The 19,900-nt window shown below is 43.3% G+C and overlaps 1 protein-coding gene across 2 annotated transcripts in view; it reads left to right on the forward strand.

Moving 5' to 3' along the window:
- PPM1H (protein phosphatase, Mg2+/Mn2+ dependent 1H) overlaps positions 1 to 19,900 on the forward strand; it is a 270,856-nt gene that overhangs the window by 234,750 nt on the left and 16,206 nt on the right. The gene's annotated exons all lie outside the window — the stretch shown is intronic.

Genomic DNA, 19,900 nt, shown 5'->3' on the forward strand with positions numbered 1-19,900 from the left:
TGGGGGATAGGAAGAAAACTACAAATGAGGCAAGTAAATCAAATGTGGAAAAATGATTTGTTAATGCGCATAGCAAATCTACCCGGCACTGATATTGCTCTGTGCATTGAGCTTCCTCCGCTTGGGCTTTATTTTTTACCCAGGCCCCACGTCACCCCGTCCCAGAGCAGTAACTGTGTCTGTATAACACGTAGGCCCCTGGAGCATCCCTGGAAAGGTCAAGAGGCAACACATTCAAAATTCTGCAGAATGCATTTATACATGGTTCTGAAATTACGTGGTATCTGAGTTATAGCCAAACCTGCGTCTCCTCATAGCCCCAGAGGAAGTCTTGTTTAATAAAAAGCTTTCAACTTCCTAGTCAGGTCTTTATGGTTGTCTTGGGGGGGGTGCGGCCACTTCCTTTAATGAAAGGCTCTTTCGGTTCTAAATCTCCTTGCTGGGCTGGCCCCTGCTCTTTAGCATATCTGGTGACTCTCTCTTCCTTAAAGAGAGCAAACTGCAGCCTTTTCCCAGCGACAGCCAAGCCTTTGCGGGATCACCTGAAATCAGGGCAGGCCGCAGTCGGAGGGGAAGAGGAGGCGCTCTGCGCACTGTGCTTACGTAACTGCTGCTCTTGGGGTGGGACGCGGCAGCTGAAAATCCGGCTAGGCCACGTACTCAGCTGTCTAACAGGACAAAGCCCAAAAAAAAGTGGGAATTTTAGGTCTTTTCCACAGTATTCAGCTTTGGGAAATTTAGGGCATTTAACTTTCTTAATCATTAGCAACTTACCTCCGTGGGGCTGGATGAAACCAGCTGTGCTCACTCTCCTCTTACTCAATACTCACTGACTTTTTGGGAGACCTACAGCTGTAGATAGATATTGGTGGGCAGGGACGAGCGTCCCAGTGCCCAGATTTGGCTGTGGATCGTGGCCGTTCAGGTGGGATTTTCTGGTTTACCAAAAGGAAATGGAAATACTTAGAAAAAAACCCGCCCAAATCTGTAAAATTCTGATTCTCCTCCTGATCTCACCTCCTTTCTCATCTGCCAATCAACTTTATTTACAAAGCCAGGAGTGGTCGGTGGTTTTCTTTCCGCCACAGTTTGCGGATCTAACCTTTCCTTAAATCACCCAGCGGTTCCACTCCTTTCAGAGTGAATCTGTTAAGCTTTTATGAGCTTCTATTTTCAGTTAAGTTAGTGCTTCTGGGACATTTGGAGAAAGCAGTGAGAGTCATTGTCTATGCAAAGAACAACCAGGCTGACCCAAAAAGTTACCAGATCTAAGAAAAAGGTAAAAAGCGTACGTTAGGAAGTTGGATTTTTGAGGATTTGCAATTGCAGAGAAATTTTGCAGCCTGCACACCATAGCCCATCTTGCTGAGCAAACTGGTTCTGTGTGGGTGACATGTGTACACTGGGATTTTTCAAAAGACACTACACGAGCAGCCCGATTTGCCTCTTCCGTGAGCACCGTGGCAGCTCTTTTCAGATCTGAGTGCCAGTCTGGGGAGTACCGCACTTTCTAATCCACGACCTTATCTGTAAATAGCTTTAATTTTTCCTTTGCGTCTTAGATGAAGTTTTGTTCGTGCGGAGACCAGGTAGATGGTGACCAAACGAGGCTGTACGTGTGCTGCTGTTTTCTACTGTGATGTACTTGAAGGAGAACCTCGTGGCCCCCACTCTCCCAATCCTCCATAGTATTTTGTGTTTTGGGGAGTCCTGAGGTTACCCCTTTACTCCTGTTTTGCCTCCATTTCCTTTGTTTCTCCTGGAGACCCAGGGAGGCCCACAGTGGAGATCATTTGTTAGGAATGTATCATAAAGTCTGGGTTTCCAAGAATAGCCTCTGTGCAGTGAATGAGAGGAATCTGCCCGGAAATGGTCTCAGAAGTGTGTACCTTTATGCTTTGTGATTGTGAAACCTTGACTTTTGTAACCTAAAAGTGAAAAACGTATAGTAATGGGGATCTATTTTGTGTGTTTCGAAACTTAGGTGCAATGTTCCCTGGAAAAAGCTAAAGAAATGTATATGCTCAATGACATTTTAAAATAAAATATTATATATATGTACATAGGACACCTTTAGCAAAACTTCCTTGTGTCATTTCTTTAATTCACTCTGAAGTTCCTTCATAGCAGGTAATGGAATGATACAAGAGTGTGATGGCCTAATGTGGGGTTATCAGTTGAACAGACTCAAAAGCAAATGAAGTCCTAGCCAGTGTGCTCAGTGGTTAGGGTGTCGGCCCACAGACTGAAGGTCTCAGGTTCAATTCCGGTGAAGGGTAAGTACCTTGGTTGCAGGCTCAATCCCTGACCCCAGCTGGGGCGCATGCAGAAGGCAACCAGTAAGTGTGTCTCACATCAATGTTTCTCTCTCTCTTTCCCTTTCTCTCCCTTCCACTCTCTCTGAAAAGCAATGGGAAACACATCCTCTGGTGAGGATAGAAAAAAAAAAGCAAATGAAAAAATAATGGATGCCACCATTAATCTTCACAGGAGTAGCAGTACAGGCTATACATTTCAGCGATACCACCAGAAGAGTGACGATAGATACCACTCCCAAGAGGTATTCTTGTTTATTTTATTGAGGTACAGCTGATATACAGTATTATATTAGTTTCAGGTATACAACATAATGATTTGATATTTGGATATATTGTAACATCATCAACACAATAAGTCTAGTTGATATCTGTCACTATACATAATTACAGATTTTTTTCCTTGTGATGAGAACTTGACTCAAGTTCTGCTCTCTTAGCAACATTCAAATAGATAATACAGTATTATTAACTATAATCACCATTCTGTACATTATATCCCCATGACTTTTTTTAAAATCTTTATTGTTGAAAGTATTACAGGTGTCCCATTTTTTCCCCCCCAATTGACCCCCTCCCCCTCGCTCCCACCCCCTCCCCAGGCCTTCACCCCATCATTGACTGTGTCCATGGGTTATGCACATATGCATATAACTTCTTTGGTTAATCTCTTCCCACCCTCCACCCCCCTTCACTCTTCCCTCTGAAATATGATCGTCTGTTACATACGTCAATGTCTCTGGATCTATTTAGTTCATCAGATTCTTTTCTTCATTAGCTTCTTAAAGAAGACCCTTCAACATTTCCGGTAGTGCAGGTTTGGTGGTGATGAACTCCTTTAGCTTTTCCTTGTCTGAGAAGCTCTTTATCTGACCTTCAATTCTAAGTGATAGCTTTGCTGGGTAGAGCAATCTTGGTTATAGTTCCATGTTTTTCATCACTTTGAATATTTCTTGCCACTCCCTTCTGGCATGCAAAGTTTCTGTGGAGAAATCAGCTGACAGTCATATAGGTGCTCCCTTGTAGGTAATTAACTGCTTTTCTCTTGCTGCTTTTAAGATTCTCTCTGTCTTTAACCTTTGGCATTTTAATTATGATGTGTCTTGCTGTGGGCCTCTCTGGGTTCCTCTTGCTTGGGACCCTCTGTGCTTCCTGGACTTCTAAGTCTATTTCTTTCCCCAGGTAGTGGAAGTTTTCTATAATTATTTTTTCAAATAGGTTTTCAATTTCTTGCTCTCTTTCCTTCTGGCACCCCAGTAATACAAATGTTGGGCCTCTTGAAGTTGTCCCAGAGGCTCCTTATGCTATCTTCATATTTCTGGATTCTTTTTTCTTTTTGCTCTTCTGGTTGGGTGTTTTTTGTTTCCTCATGTTCCAAACTGCTGATTTGATTCTCAGCGTCCTCTACTCTACTGTTGATTCCCTGTAAATTATTCATTTTAGTTCATGTAGCTTTCATTTCAAATTGGTTCATTATGTCATCAGCTTTCTCAATTATTTTTGTCATACTCTTACTAATATCCTTGAGCATCTTTATAACCATTATTCTGAACTCTGTATCTGTTAGCTTGCTTGGATCTATTTCATTTAGTTCCTCTTCTGGAGATTTCTTCTGTTCTTTCCTTTGTGACATGTTTCTTTGCCTCCACATTTTGGCTGCTTCTTGGTGTTTGTTTCTGTGTATTAAGTAGAGCTACTATGTCTCCTGGAATTTGTAGAGTGGCTTTGTGTAGTAGGTGTCCTGTAGGGTCCAGTGGCTCATCCTCCCCAGTCACCTGAGCTGGGCCTTCTAGGTGCTCCCCTGTGGGCTGTGTGCACTGTCCTGTTGTAGTTGAGCCTGGTTGCTGTTGGCGTTAATGGGAGAAATTGATCCCCAGGTCAATCGGCTGTGAGGACCAGCTGCAACTACAGCCAGAGAGCTGCTGTGCTGGAGACACCCCTATGGAGCAGGATTTACTTCAGTGGGGGTTTGGTGTTCACCAAGTGCACCCCTTGAGTGTGTCACTCATGGATGTGGTAGGGCTGTAATCCAGCGTGGTTGAGTCTGACCACCAGGTTCACTGTCTCTGGGGCCTCCTGGGAGGTGCAAAGTCAGCCTGTGCCAGTGCCTTGCCCAGGGCCACCCAGCATGAGCTACACAGCAAACCGTAGTTGGCTGCTACTTGTGCTGGGTTTGGAGGTGTCCAGGAGAGGCCAAGCTGTGAGCCAATGCAGGCTGCCGCTAGTGCCAGGCCTGGGGCCACTTATCAAGCCGTATGGGGCCTGCTGCTACTTGTTTGAGAGATTTTAGGAAAGTCCTAAGCATGAGGCTTGAGAGGCCACTTGCACAGAAAAGCCCCTGGAAATGGCCTGGATGAGCTGCAGGTGGGGAGGGGCGGGGCCTCCGGGAATCATGGGGCGGGGCCAACGGGTAGAATCAGGTGCTGGCGATTCAAACATGGCGCCTGCCTGCCGGCCGTGTGCGGGGAGGACTCGCCAAAGGAGCCATGGCCTCCGCCAGCCCTTCTGCCTGGGAGGAAGCCGCCCCTCCACCTCTCGCCCGGATTCCAGGCAGGTTAGTTCCTCCCCGAGTGTCCCGGGTCCTTTCAGGCTGCTGCCCGGCGCTGGGCTCAGAGGGAGCGTCCGAGTGAGTCCGTGCCGGGCCCTTTAGAGGAGCTGCTGGGGCTCCTGCAGGCTCTGTGACCCTCAGGGACAGTCCCGCTGGTTTCACAGCCCAGAGTCGTGGGGACGTCTCTTCCCGGCCCTGGAGCCCTGGGCTGGGGGCCTGCTGTGGGGCTGGGACCCCTCCCTCCTCCAAGAAACCCCCACCGCCGAGATTCCCTCCCGGTTTAAACCGTAGCACCGGGTGTGGGCCCCGGCCGCGTCTGGGTCCCTCCTCCCGGCCTCGATGCTTCTTCAGCTCCCTGGTTGTGGGGCTTCTGTGCAGCCCGGTTTCAGGAGGCTCTGAGTGACGGTGGTTCTGTATTTTAGTTGTAATTTTGATGTGGTTGCGGAGGCGGCGGGTGCAGCTGCTACCTACACGCCATCTTGTTTCTCCCCCGTGACTTTTTATTTTACAACTGGAAGTTTCTTTCTTTTAACTTCTTCACTCATTTTGCCTAACCCCCCCCCCCGACAACCACCAATCTGTTCTCTGTATTTATGAGTTGGTTTCTGAGTGTTTTTTTAAGATCCCGTATCTATGTGAGATCATATGGTATTTGTCTTTCTCTGTCTGATTTATTCACTTAGCATATTGACCTCACTGTGACCTCACATCCATCCATGTTGTTGCAAATGGCAAGATTTTATTTTTTTTTATGACAATATTTCTGCGTGTGTGTCTACAGACCACATATTCTTTATCCATTTGTCTGTCGATGAACATTTAGGTTGTTTCCATAGGCTATTGTAAATGCTGCAGTGAACATAGCGTGCATCTATCTTTTTTGAGTCCGTGTTTCATTTTGTTTGGATAAATGTGGGATTGCCGGATCATATGGTAGTTTTGTTCTTAATTTTTTGAGGAATCTCCACACTGTTTTCTGTGGTGGCTACACCATTTGCATGTCCAACAATGCACAAGGGTTCCTTTTTCTCCATACCTTTGCCCACACTTGTTACTTCTTGTCTTTTTGATAGTAGCCATTGTAACAGGTATAACATGATATGCCACTGTGGTTTTGATTTGCATTCCCTGATGATTAAGGGATGTTGAGCATCTCTTTGTGTACCTGTTGGCCACCTGTATGGAAAAATGTCTGTTGGATCCTCTGCCTATTTTTTAATTGGATTGTTTTTATGGAGTTGTATGAGTTCTTTATATATTTTGGATTTTAACCCCTTATCAGATACATGATCTGCAAATATTTTCTCCCATTCAGCAGGTTGCCTTTTCATTTTGTTGATGGTTTCCTTTGCTGTGCAACTTTTTAGTTTAATGTAGTTCCACATGTTTATTTTTGCTTTTGTTACCTTTACCTTGTTGCCAAATCGAAAAAGTCACTGTCAAGACTGATGTCAAGGAGCTTGCTGATGTTTTCTTCTAGGACTTTTGTTTTCAGGTCTTATTTCGTCTTTAATCCATTATTTATTTGGGATTTTCCTTGTTTCCTGAGATAGGCATTTATCACTATCAACTTCCCTCTTAGAATTGCTTTTGTGGCATACCATGTTTTGTATATTGTATTTTCATTTGTATTAAGGTATTATTTTATATCTCTTCTGATTTCAATTGTTCAGTAGCATATTTAATCTCCACATACTTGTGAATTTTCCAATTTTCTTTTTATAACTGATTTCTAGCTTCATAACATTGTGGTCAGAAAATATGCTTGATACGATTTTAAATCTTCTTAAACTTGTTAAGACTTGTTTTGTGGCCTAATACATGATCTTCATGGAGAATGTTCCATGTACACTTGAGAAGAATGTATACTCTGTTGCTTTTGGATGGAATGTTCTGTATATATCTGGTTAATTCCACCTGGTCAAAAATGTGTTATTTAAGGCCAATATTTCTGTATGGATTTTTCTGTCTTGATGATCTATCCCTTGATGGATATTATAGTCATGTTATCTGTTGTTCCCTTTAGGTCTGTCAATATTTGCTTTATATATTTAGGTGCCCCTATAGTGCATAAATATTTACATATATATGTCCTCTTGTTGGATTGACCCCTTATCCCAAGAGGTATTCTTAAGTGAGAGGGCTAACAACTAATATTGTTGCTGAAGACAGTTAAAAGTCAAGACTTTCCTTAGTCACTTAAACATTTTAAGTACTACAAAGTGTCAGTAAAGTGTACCATCTTATAGAGTAATTCTAACAGGTGAGATAAGACCTCAAATTCTCCTTAGTTCCAGAGTCCAGTAAGTTAAAAGTAAACTAGAAAATATCCAGACAATGTTAAAAATAAAGTATTGATTCACAAATAAAGCTAAAAGTTGGCTATAGCTTACCTGAAGCTTAGTTCAAAAGAGCTGACTAGATAGTAAATACTAATATTAAGAATGATTTTGTTGTAAAACCTCCCCAGCTCTTTTCACCTTCATGGATACCCTAATGCTATGATGCCTCCTCTTCCCCATTCAGCAGTGTACACTCAAGAAGAGTCAACCCTTGGATTAGATTCCTGAAGATCAGGGGAGTCTTCTAGCATTCTCTCATGAGCAGTGCTTAGTTTATCAGATTAGCTCTTGAAAACCGTGGTAGTCTCCAAAGGTGGCTGCCAACAATGCCTCCTATATCTGTTCACAAATACTCTTTTTCCCAGCAAGAAGTGGCATTTGGCCCTGGCTGGTTTGGCTCAGTAGAGCGTCGGCCCTCAGACTGAAGGACCCCGGGTTCGATTCTGGCCAAGGGCATGTACCTGGGTTGCGGGCTCCATCCCTAGCCCTGGTTGGGGTAGTGTGGGAGGTAACCAATCCTTGTCTTTCTCTCTCCCTCCCTCCCTCTCTCTCTGAAAAGCAATGGAAAATATATCCTCGGGTGAGAATTTTTTAAAAAAAGTCGCATTTGTTTCCCCACCCCTTGAGTCTAGTTTGGCCTGTGACTTGCTTTGATTAATAAAATGCAGAAGTGACATTCTGAGAATTCCAAGCCTAGATCTCTAGAGGCCTTGTAGCACCTGCTTTCACTCCTGGAAGCCGGCTACCCTGCAAATGTCAGACTAGATTACTGAATGAGGAGAGGCCACCAGGGAGATAACCAAAGTGCCCAGGCATTGGGAGTGAGGCCATCTTTTGATCCTCAAGCCCCCCCTTTAGAAACTCCAGGTGGTACCATAAGAGAGAGGCTCAGCCAGCTCTCAGCTGTTCAGGCCATTCCAGCTGTGGCCACAGACAGCACAGGTCAGAGGGGAGCCATCCACACACAGCCCTGCCCAAATTCTGGCCAGACTACAGAAACATGTGCAAATAAAATGGTTTTTGTTTTAAGATTTGTGTAGTTTATTACACAGCAGTAGATAACTGAAACAAAGAACCTGGCTCTGGGGAACTTGGGGTAAAGTGGTTAAAAATATAAATTAAAAAGAGAAGAAGATGACACTGAGAAAGTACATTTGTAACTTGGGAAATAATCCTCCATATGGCACCTGGTAGAGTGACTGAAATAGGGAAAAGAAACTTAAAATAGCAGGAATGCAGAGACTAACTGATGGCTGTGTTGGTATCTCAGCAAGAGTTCTCCACACCTATGCTTTTCCTTCTTCGTGCAGCTTATAGTGATCATTAGTAAGCCCGGAAAGTTACAGCTATTGGGGCCATGAACCATGAAAGGGGAAACAAAGGCCTTGAACCCCTCACTTATGATGAAACCATCCCATGTTGTACCATTTAATTACCTTGGGAGAGTCAAGTGGTTCTTTGGCTCCCAAGACTGTTGCTTGAAAGTGTTAGGTTGTATCTCAGGGAAAACAAGACAACTTTTAAATTATGAGTTTGTGAGTGTATATTGCTTAAAAATTCTCATCATTTAAAAATCCCCATCTACGAAATACTTCAAAGTTGTTGCCATCCTAGTTTTTTCCTTCAATTAAATGACAGGCTAAAGAGTGAGTTATGTATTCTAGCAATTAGTCTGTCTTTTTAATTGCTTTTTCTGTAATTAGAGCCCTGTAAAGACCCGTACACCTCTACATTTTTGGTCTCTTGTCTTTCACTTCTGAAGAGATTTTCCAGCCAGCTAACCTCCTTTGCTCCGTTGATTCCATGTAGGCTGCCTGCAAGAGATTCAGAGCGTGACTGAGCACGAGGTGTGGGCAGGGTGCACCTTGATGGTCTTCCAGGGACCGGGTCTGATCAGACTGCCTGTCCACGGGACCTTGGTTAGAGCTCCAGAGGTCTGAATGCAGACTTGGAGGGTAGCACTCCTCTGAAAGGAGCATATAAATCAGAACTTTCTCTTTTACCTTCTTTTTAAATTTTAATCTACAAATATAATCAGTGAAAAGTAAAAGTAGAGGAGCTGGTTGGGAAGGCACTGTTGGTGAGGTGGGGGTGGGGGAATTGTTTACACGAGGATGGAGAAATGAAGTTGCAGCAGTAGAATGTTTCAAACCAAGTCATTTCCACCCTGTAAGCACTACTAGTATGTTAGTAACAAGACATGTCTGATTTAAACTAAAGAACTGTGGAACATGGCAATAGTCTTAGCAGCTGTAAATTAGCTATCAACTGCCTAATAAACGTAAGTTAGGGGATAGATGGCCAATTTACCAATTGCACCTGTAGAATTTGAAGGAAAATTAACATTGTGGTTGTTCTCATACTTATGAAAAAGTGCTATCATTATTATATATGTCTTTCTTGGAATAACATCTACCAGTACACCCAAAGATTATTTCTTAGGTTTGGGTTCGGCAAATGTTAGGCTTTATGCACCACTTGGACTCTGTCACAACTACTCAACCATACTGTGTTGCACGAAAGAAGCCATAGACAATCTGAACTAGGATCTATTCCAAAGCATCAAAAGTCAAGCATTCTTTTTTTTTTAAAAATATGTCTTTATTGATTTCAGAGAGAGGAAGGGAGAGGGAGAGATAGAAACATCAATGATGGAAGACTCATTGATCAGCTGCTTCCTGAATGCCCCCCACTGGGGACCAAGCCCCCAAGCGGGGCATGTGCCCTGACCAGGAAATGAAACCTCAGTCTCCTGGATCCTAGGTCAATGCTCAACCGCTGAGCCATGCCGGCAGGGCAAGCTTTATATATTGAAAAATTAACTCATGAAAATATGGCCTGATCTTGCCTCTCTGAGATGAGATGAATAAGAACATCAGATATATTAATGAACACTAATGGCCTATCATAAAAAAAGACAGGTAGGATCAGTAATCATTTATCTTGCTGTATTGAGTTATAAACAGGATAATTTATAAATTTGCCAGTTCTTTCTTGCTAAGACAGTCTAAAAGCCTTTAGCCACAATGGTAGTGGATGCATCAGGATTGTGACACTGTATTTCCTCAATACACAGACACTATCAGTTATATAATCTGCCACCAACTCAAAACTGTTAAAAATTTTGACAAATATTCAAAAAGGAAATTAACCCATCACTTACCACACTCCAGCAAGTAGCGGGGAAAACATTGATTATGTTATGCTGAGTACTTGAGATCTGGGTTTACACCCTTTATACCCTTCTCAGGTAAATAGTATCACATATTCCGTTGTGATCAGAGAACAAACTTTGTGTGATGAACTCCTTTAGCTTTTTCTTAAATGGTAGCTTTCCTGGGGAGAGCAATCTTTGTTGTAGGTCTTTGCCTTTTCATCCCTTTGAATATTTCATACAATCCCTTCTGGTCTGCAGTCTCTGTTGAGAAACCAGCTTACAGTGTTATGGGAGTGCCCTTGTAAGTAACTAACTGCTTTACTCTTGCTACTTTTAAGAGTCTCTCTTTGTCTTTAATCTGGCATTTTAACTATGATATGTCTTGGTGTGGGCCTCTTTGGGTTTACCTTGTTTGGGAGTCTGTGCTTCCTGGCTTTGTATGTCTGTTTCCTTCACCAGGTTAGGAAAGTTTTCAGTCATTATTTCTTCAAATAGGTTTTTAATCTCTTGCCCTCTCTCTTTTCCTTCTGGTATCCCTATGATGTGATGTTGGTATGCTTGATGATGTCCAGAGGTCCCTTAAACTATTCTCATTTTTTAAAATTCTTTTTTCTTTTTCCTGTTCTGATAGGGAGTTTCTGCTACCTTGTCTTGTAAATCGCTCATTTGACCCTCTACTTTTATCTAATCTGCTGTTGATTCCATCTAATGTATTCTTTATTTCAGTTATTGATTTCTTCATTTCTGACTGGTTCTTTATGGTTTCTATTTTTGTGTGTGAGTTCTCACTGAGTACATCTATTCTTCACATAAGTTCGTTGAGCATCCTTATAAAGTGTTTTGAACTTTGTGTCTGGTAGATTACCTGTCTACATTTTGTTTAGTTTTTTTCTGGAGTTTTGTCCTAGTCTTTCATTTGGGACATGTTTTTTTGTCTCTTCATTTTGGCTGCCTCCCTGTTTGTTTTTAATTATATTTTCTTGATTTGAGAGAGAGAGGAAAATCAACCTGTTATTCCACCTATCTATGCATTCATTGGTTGCTTCCTGTATGTGCCCCGGCTAGAGATTGAACCTGCAACCTTGGTGTATTGGGACAATGCTCTAACCTGAGGATTCACCCTCAGGCTGACTGGCTATAAGGGGCTGGCCATGACTACAGTGAACAAGCTGCTGTGTGGGAGCTGACCGCAGGGAGCAGGTTTTGCTCTGGCCGAGCCTGCCCTTTGGGTGTTCTTTTTGTGGAGCTGGCTGGGCGGTGCTCTTGTGTAGATTAAAGCTGGCTGTTGGATGTGTTAGTCCTGGAGCCTCTTGTAAGGGACTCTGGTGCAGGCCACGGTCAGCTGCCATTTGTGCCTGGCTTGGGGCTGCCTGGTTGGAGCTACAAAGTGATCTAAAGTTAGCTGCTGCTTGTGCTGAACTTGGAAGTGCTTAGGAGAGGCTAGGCTGTAAACTGAGGCCAGCTGCCACTATTGTCAGGCTTGGGACCCTTTGATGGGTACCAAAGCATGAGCTAAGACTTTTCACCACTTTTTCCAGACTTGGGGCCATTTAACAAGAAGTACAGGGCATGTCAAGGCCATTTGGTGCTGCTTTGGGGTTTGTGGGCCTTTGAGAGATTTGGAGAAAGTCTGCAGTGTAAGCTGAGGCAGGCCACTGGTGTGCAACAGCCCCTGGAAGCATGGTGGGCCAGGCACAAGGACTGGGTGGGGTGGGATCTCAGGGAATCACCAAGGTATGGTAAACAGTGTTAGGTTAATGAAAAGCACAAATTTGGTGCCCGCTTACGCATGGCAACTGGTGGGGAGAATACCCCAACAATGGAACAACAGTGTCTGCCAGCACTTCCCGGAGAGAGCTGCCCTGCGCCCTTCCCCTCCAGCCTTTGCCCTAAACCTAGGCAATTCAGTTCCTCATATGTCACTTGCACTTTTCCAGCTGCAGCCCCTGTGCGGCAGCCCAGAGTGAGTTTGTTAGCAAGCAGTCTGTGTGTGGGCTCCCCAAGAGGAATACCTCACTCAAATGCAATCCCTGCTAATTTTCACAGCCAGATGTTATAGGGACTCCTCTTCTTTGCACAGGTGTCCTGGATTGGGGTGTCCCTCGCTCTCATATCCCTCCTGATTCTTAATTGCCACACTGTGGTGGTAGGAACTGCTCGTATTTACTGGTAAGGCAGGGCTTCTGTCTGCTACTTTATTTTTTTATTTTTATTTTTTAAATATATCTTTATTGATTTCAGAGAGAGGAAAGGGGAGGGAGAGAGACAGAAACATCAATGATGAGTCATTGATCGAGCCCGCAACCCGGGCATGTGCCCTGACCGGGAATCGAACCCTGATTGCCTGGATCCCAGGTCGACGCTCAACTGCTGAGCCACGCCCAGCCGGGCTGTCTGCTACTTTATTATTTGTTTTCTACGTGTCTTATGTCCTTTTGCTCCTCTGCTCTTTCATTACCGCTCCCTTTTGTGTTAAATCATTTCCATACACCATTTTAATTCCGTTGTTGTTTCTTTACTATGTTTTTTAAGGTATTGTCTTAGTGGTTGCCCTGGAAATTACAATTAGCATCTTAACTTAAAACACTCTAATTTGGATTAATACCAAATTAATTTCTAAAGTATATAAAAATTTTGCTCCAATATATACTTTTAATTCTTTTTTCCTCCTTTTTGCTATTATTTGTCATACAAATTATATCTCTATACAATATGAGCCTGTCAGAAGTTTATTTTTTATATAGTTGTCTTTTAAATTATATAGAAGAGTTACAAACAAATACATTTATACCGTCTTTTATATTTCCTATGTATTTACCTTTTCTGGTGTTCTTTATTTCTTCATGTGGATTCAAATTCTGTCTGGTGACCCTTCATTTCAGCCAGAGAGATTTCTTTTAGTATTTCTTATAAAAGAGGTCTGCCGGGGACAAAATCTCTGTTTTTTAATCTGGGAATATCTTGGTTTTCCCTTCATTTTTTGAAAGATAGTTTTTCTGGATATAGAATTGACAGATTTTGTGTGTGTTTTTCTTTTAGCACTTTATTTAAAGTCATCCTACCACTTCTGGCTGCTATGGTTTCCGATGGGACATTAATGTTATTGAGGATTCCTTGTATGTAATGAGTTACTTTTCTCCTGCTTCTTTCAAGAAGTTGACTATGATGCATCTAGGTGTGAGTTCTTTGAGTTTATCCTACTTGGAGTTTGCTGGACTTCTTTGATATGTAGATTAATGTTTTTTCATCAAATTTGGGGCATACCTTCAGTGTAGTGAAAAACAAATTACAACTCTACTTTAGCCTTCACTTCCTGCTTTTGCAGAGCCTTGAGGTCAACCAGAGATGAGAGGCCTGCTCAGGTCTTTCCTGGGAATGGGTACTGCCCTGCACATGTGTGAGGACTTTTAGGTCTCCAGTAATGTTGGGGCTGTTCAAAGCCCTCTATGGACATCTCATTCACCAGTCCGTCCTTTTTCAGTTTTTTGGTCAGCCTTTTGTTAGCCTCGACTCATATGTCTGCCTTAGACAGCTGTGATATTAAAACAATTGTTGCTTGTTATTTTCAACTAATGCCCTAAGGATAAGGCTGTTCACACAGAGCAGGTCAAGTAATAAAAAGCCCTGAGAATGGCTCCTTTCCAGGGAGCTGCCAGATAGGTCAAATAGGTCAAATTTTCTGGGGATGTGGACTTTGGGGGCAGCTACAAACCCATTCTGCCCCCTACAAGTGGCTGCTAGTCTCCTGGGTCTCAGAGCTACTTTAGTTGTGAGGCTGTTGGTGGTGTTCAAAACTATCACATATCTGAAGAGGGGGGAAAGGAAATTGGTCAAGTTAAAATGCCACAAAGCTTACTATTCTTGCTGAGATTCAGCTGTTTTTCTTAAACAAACACTTCTTGGATTGTTGCAATCCTTTGCTTAATTTTCAGAGTTCTGAAAAATCTGATTTTGACAATTTTTACCAGTGTCCTCTCTTTGCTTGTATGGAGAAATGGATTTTAAGAGGTCCTTATTCTAACATTTTAGAAGCCCTTCTCCAAATGAGAAGATAAAGGTTCAGGTAGGTTAAGTAGTTGCCCAAGGAAACAGAGAAAAGTAGCACCAAAGCCAAGCTTTCAAATCCAAATCTTATATTTTACATGCACCTGCCTCCCATTACAACAGTTTTCTGAAATTTCTCATTAACAAGCAGTACAGTAGTCTCCCCTTATCTGAGGGGGTACATTCCAAGACTGCCAGTGGATGCTGGAAACCACAGATAGTACCGAACCCTACATATACTATGTTTTTCCTATACATACATATGATAAAATTTAATTTATAAGGCACAGTAAGAGATTAATAACATTAATAAAATAGAACAATTATATGAATATGCTTTAATAAAAGTTATGTGAATGTGATCTCTCTCAAATAATTTTTATATTTTTCAGTCCAAACTGATTCCTGAATCTATATAACCACCTTTTATTTACAGTAAATAGCTTGGTATCACTTGTTTTAGGGGACCACTTGCTGAAGTCTTGGTATAGGCTCAATGCTTTCTGGAGCAATACATAGCAGTCAGTCAGAACACGTTGTCTGTTCATGTCTTCCACCCACAAATTTAGTGCCTTTTCCATCTTAACTAGGCAGCTACCATGCACTATGGCTGTAATTTTTGCAGTCTGAGGTACAAGAGCAGCCTAGCATGAATTTCTTTTTTCTTCATAATTTCACAGGCAGGAGATTCATCCTTACCATAGCAACATCAACACTGGATTTTTTCCTTTCCTTATTAAGTCATGAACTTTCAACTTCTTACTTAAAGGAAGCACTTTACAGCTTCTCTTTGGCACATCCAAATTGCCAGCATCACTACCCTTGCAATGTGGGGCCATTATTAAGTAAACTGAGGTTTACTTGAACACAAGCACTGCGATATAGTGACAGTGGATCTGATAACCAATACAGATACCAAGTGACTAATGGGAGGTCAGTGTACAGAGTGCGGATACACTGGATAAAGGGATGATTTACGTCCCGGGTGGGGCGGGGCTGGAAGGCACAAGATTTTATCACACTACTCAGAATAGCATGCTATTTAAAACAAATGAATTGTTTATTTTCAAAATTTTCCATTTAATATTTTTGTACTACAGTTGAACACAGGTAGCTGAAATTGTGAAAAGCAAAACTGCATATAAAAGGACTTCTGTAGTACAAAACCTCCAACGTATACACACTTATTTGTGTGGCATTTTTAACAAAGCCTTTTCACATCAAATCTCCATCCCAGAACTCTGCACTGACCATGTCATCTACTGACCTCCAACACCATTTTCTATAAAATGTGTTTCTGTCACAGGCATTTTATTTCCCTCTCATTTTGGTTTCAACTCTTACTCAGTTGAAGCTCTATGTCAGCATCTCTGTAGCACTTACTATGAAGGTTTATGTTGGCAAGGCTGATCTTCAGGGTGAAACTGAGTACCAGACTCAAATATAGGGCCCTGACCCAAGCAGAATGAATGGCATGCTACCCCAGGGGTATTAGCCACAATATCTGAACTTTCTATAAATTTTTCTGTAATAAGTGAGCAGCTGGTAAGCTTTAGCTTTCCATACATGCCAATTAATAGTTGAAGAACAGATACCCAGGGTTTGGAAGAACTGAATAAGATTATGTTCAAATTCCTCTTGAACTCTAAGTATTCTTAAAATATATCTTACATTCTTGAGCACTGACCTGTAATAAAAGTAATGGTAAAAGGTAAACAGTGCCCAGCTGCACTATTACAAAACCAGAAGTGTTGGGATGGAGTCATTTGCTGCAGGGATGTCAATATTATAGCTCTGGACGCCTCTCTTTATGGGCTCAGTTGACCTGAAATAAGACCATTTCATATACTAACAGGGCTTTTTTTCTGTAATCTACTTGACCTTTGCCCTTGGTTTAGCAATAAGAAGAGTGATAAGATGACATTTTTTACAGAACAAAACCCAAAGAATTTAAGCTTATGGGAGCCTAAATCCAACAGTGCAGTAGCCTGTGAGCATTTAATTAGTCAATACTTGTTTCTCTCTGCAGGGGTTCTATGCCCTGGTCGCACTTTTTTTTTTTTTTTTAAGGTTTTCTGAGTTTTTAAAATATTTTTTAAATTTCTTTTTAGAGAGAAAGAAACATTGATATGAGAGCAGCACCAGTCGGCTGCCTCCTGCATGCCCCCTCCTGGGGATCAAGCACAGGATGATGCCCAGCCAACTGAGCCACACCGGCCAGGGCCACCTGGGTACTGTTTTAAAAATCATGTAAACAAGGCTTTGCCTGAGACCAATTAAGTCAGAATTCCCCAGGAGGAACCCAGCCATCAGTATTTTCAAAATGTTCTCCAGGTGATTCTAACATGAGAACCACTGTGTAAAGATATTAAGGACACATACCCCTGAACTAGTGTTGGCAGATGTGGCAAATAAAAACTATAGGACACCTAGTTAAACCTGAATTTCACAAAGAACTTTATAAAATATAAGTATGTCCCATGCAACATCTGGGGCATACTTAAAAAATTACTTGCTATTTATCTGAAATTCAGATTTAAATGGGTGTCCTGAACTCCCTGCACAGGACAGGAGTAGAAATAAAGCGCTATCAGCAGAGAAATATCACTGGTTGGTAGGTTCTTATTGCAAAAAATTTTAAAAAATTAAAAAGATCACATGGAACATTAAAAAGAAAGGTTGTGCCAGGCCAAAGCCATCCCAAAGGACAGAATTCCCAAGTCATGGAGGAGGAGGGAGGGCCACAGGAATGTCCATGACAAAACACCACAGACTAGGTGTCCTAAACAACAGAAATTTACTTTCTGACAGTTCTGGAGGCCAAAAGTCCAAGATCAAGGTTTTGGCAGATTTGGTTTCTCCTGAGGCCTCTCTCCTTAACTTGGCTTGGCCTTCTCACTGCGTTCTCACAGTCTTTTTTTGCCTGTGTGCATACATCCCCAGTGTCTCTGTGTGTGTCCAAATTTCCTCTTACGGGTCATAATTTTACCTTAATTTCCTCTTTACAGGTCCTATCTCCAAATATAGTCACATTCTGAGGTACTTCAGTTTAAGTCATCAGCAGATGAATTTTGGGGGACACAATTTAGCCCATAGCAGTGCCTCTCACCAGACCGCAGTCCTGGGGGGCTGGGGGAAAAACAGTGGGTCAAGCATTATTGCTTTGATGCCCTCTTCCCAGTGCCACCCTAACCCAGGAGAGAGACTGTGCCCGAGTGACCAGGAAAGGGAAAAGGGGCATTTCTGCTAGAAGTGACAGAAATGAGAGGAGGGCAGGCGAGGAGTCCACTCTTTCCTCGGGAAAACGGGAGGGAAGGGGAAAGAGGGATATCATCAGATGGGAGGATGACAGAGGAAGGGAAGAACATGTTCAACCAAGAGGAGGGACCCTATGTAGGGTAATACGAGGAAAGTAATACGAAGATATTACCCACTACTCCAGAGGTTGAAGGCACTAGGAAAAGGAGTATGTACAATACAAAAAACAAATCACCATTTCTAGAGCAGAGGGAAAAACTGCAGAAACTACCCCCCCCCAAAAAAAAAAAAAAAAACACAAGACTCCTACCAGTTCCCTCTGTCCCTTTTAGGGGGTAAAAAAATTTTTTGCCTCAAGCGTTATAAGACTGTTTGCACAGGACTCAGAGAGGAGACTGCCCAGTCTTCATTTTACTTAATTCTTGGGCTTGGTCAGCCTTCAAGAACACAGTTCACCGTCTCCAAGCAGCTGACCCGGGTTTTACTGCACTTGGGGACGAATATGCACAGTTAGGAGCCAAAATGTGCCAAGGCTGCACTGGCCTGTTCTGGTTTTGCGCGGTGCCAAGGGGAAGCACAGGGAAGTTTCCCTCCGAGAGTCCTTCCTGCTGAGTCTGTCCTTGCTGAGTGCGGGCCACACAGGGCGGGGAGGGTGAGAGGCTTCTGGGGGAGGGTGGAAACTTCACCTAGCGTTTGGGGGGGCGGGAGTTAAAGCACACCACTCTTTTCTCACGTAGGATGTTTACAAAGACTGTTACCTGGAGGGGGTAGGGCAGCTGACGCTGCTGCCAGGGAAATCCAGCCGCAAAGCCACTTAACTTTCACGGTGCGGTGGGTGCTTGGGGCCGCTGCGCCCCGCTCCCCGCCTGCTTTGTCCCAGCGTCGCCCAGGGCGCGCTCTACTCTCGGTGCGGGGAGCCCGTGTCACCCGCCAGGGGTTCACACGCCTCCAAACGCTGCCCGCAGCCGCTCGCTGCCACTCGTGAGCGAAAGGCAGCTTAATAAGAGGGTAAATAAAAGCCGGGCTGAGAAAGGAGTGTTCCATGCCAGCAATCACCGGCCTAACCTCGCCTGTAAATAGTCTGGCGGAGCCACGCAGACGGAGTCCCCGCATCTGGGGATGAAAGCGTCCCCGAGCAGCGCCAGGTCGAACCACCTGGGTGCCGCCCAGACACGAATTCGCCGGGGAGACCGCGCTTCCAGCTGGGGGTGGGGGTGGGGTGTCTGTGACAACTGATAACCCCACCTCCCCTCTCCAACCCCGGGGGAACCTGACCCCCACCACAGCAACTCCCCTGCCCCCATAGGGAGGACTGCCCGCCGGAATAATCTGTCTGCTGTGTCCTCGAAAGGGCCAGACCAGACCGCCAGGCCCCCTAATTTATGGTCATTGGTGTAATGGCTTTAAGGTGATTTATCTGACCGCAGAGAGATGGCAGATCCTGGAGGCGAAGGACTGGCCGAGCAGGCGTTGCGCGTTTCTGATTGGCCTTATTAATTCCGAGCAGAGGGGGAGCAGCCTCTGACTGGCACAGGGAAGTCGATTTGGCAACAGCCTCCATGTAGAGCCGGTTTGGGGCTGGCAGAGATTTAGCTTTTGTCGGAACTGCAGGGATAATGTACTGCTTGAAAAGTCCAGGAGTTTGACAGAATGTGCTCGCGTACTGATTAAAGCAGATTTGTTGAAGAGAGTGAAGGTCATTTGGTTTGACCAATTCTGTTTTCTTTCTTTTATATTTGTACAGACCAAAGACATCAGTGCCCTGGGGGTGGGAGGGAGAGCAAGAAGGGTGTTTTCTTGTTTTCACTTTCAATGTTTTGAGTATTGGGGGGGGGGGGTGGTAACACTTATGCTTAGAGGGAAAGGAATCCAGAATCATGGGCAAATAAGTATCAGAACCTGTTTCTAAATATGTTATATTTCACAATCACTGAGTGTGGAAAAATCTTTCTTCATTTTGAGTTATCTTCAGACACTGGAGTTGGTATTTATGGGATATATAAATTACTGGATAAGCGCACCAGCACACCACACTTCACAAGGGCATTACACTGGGTTACTGTAGTAACTGTCATTTAAATGCCACCACTGAGTGATGTAACTTGGTCTCAAGAATAAAATAGACTGTGTAAGAATATTGGGGGAGTTATCCTATTTACTGGAAAATATTTTCATATGAATGAATTACAAATTCAGTAGGGGTGGACATGAAATTCAAATGTACACCCGTTTCGTT

This window comes from Miniopterus schreibersii (genome assembly GCF_964146895.1).
Source record: "Miniopterus schreibersii genome assembly, chromosome: 2".
Lineage (NCBI taxonomy): Eukaryota > Metazoa > Chordata > Mammalia > Chiroptera > Miniopteridae > Miniopterus > Miniopterus schreibersii.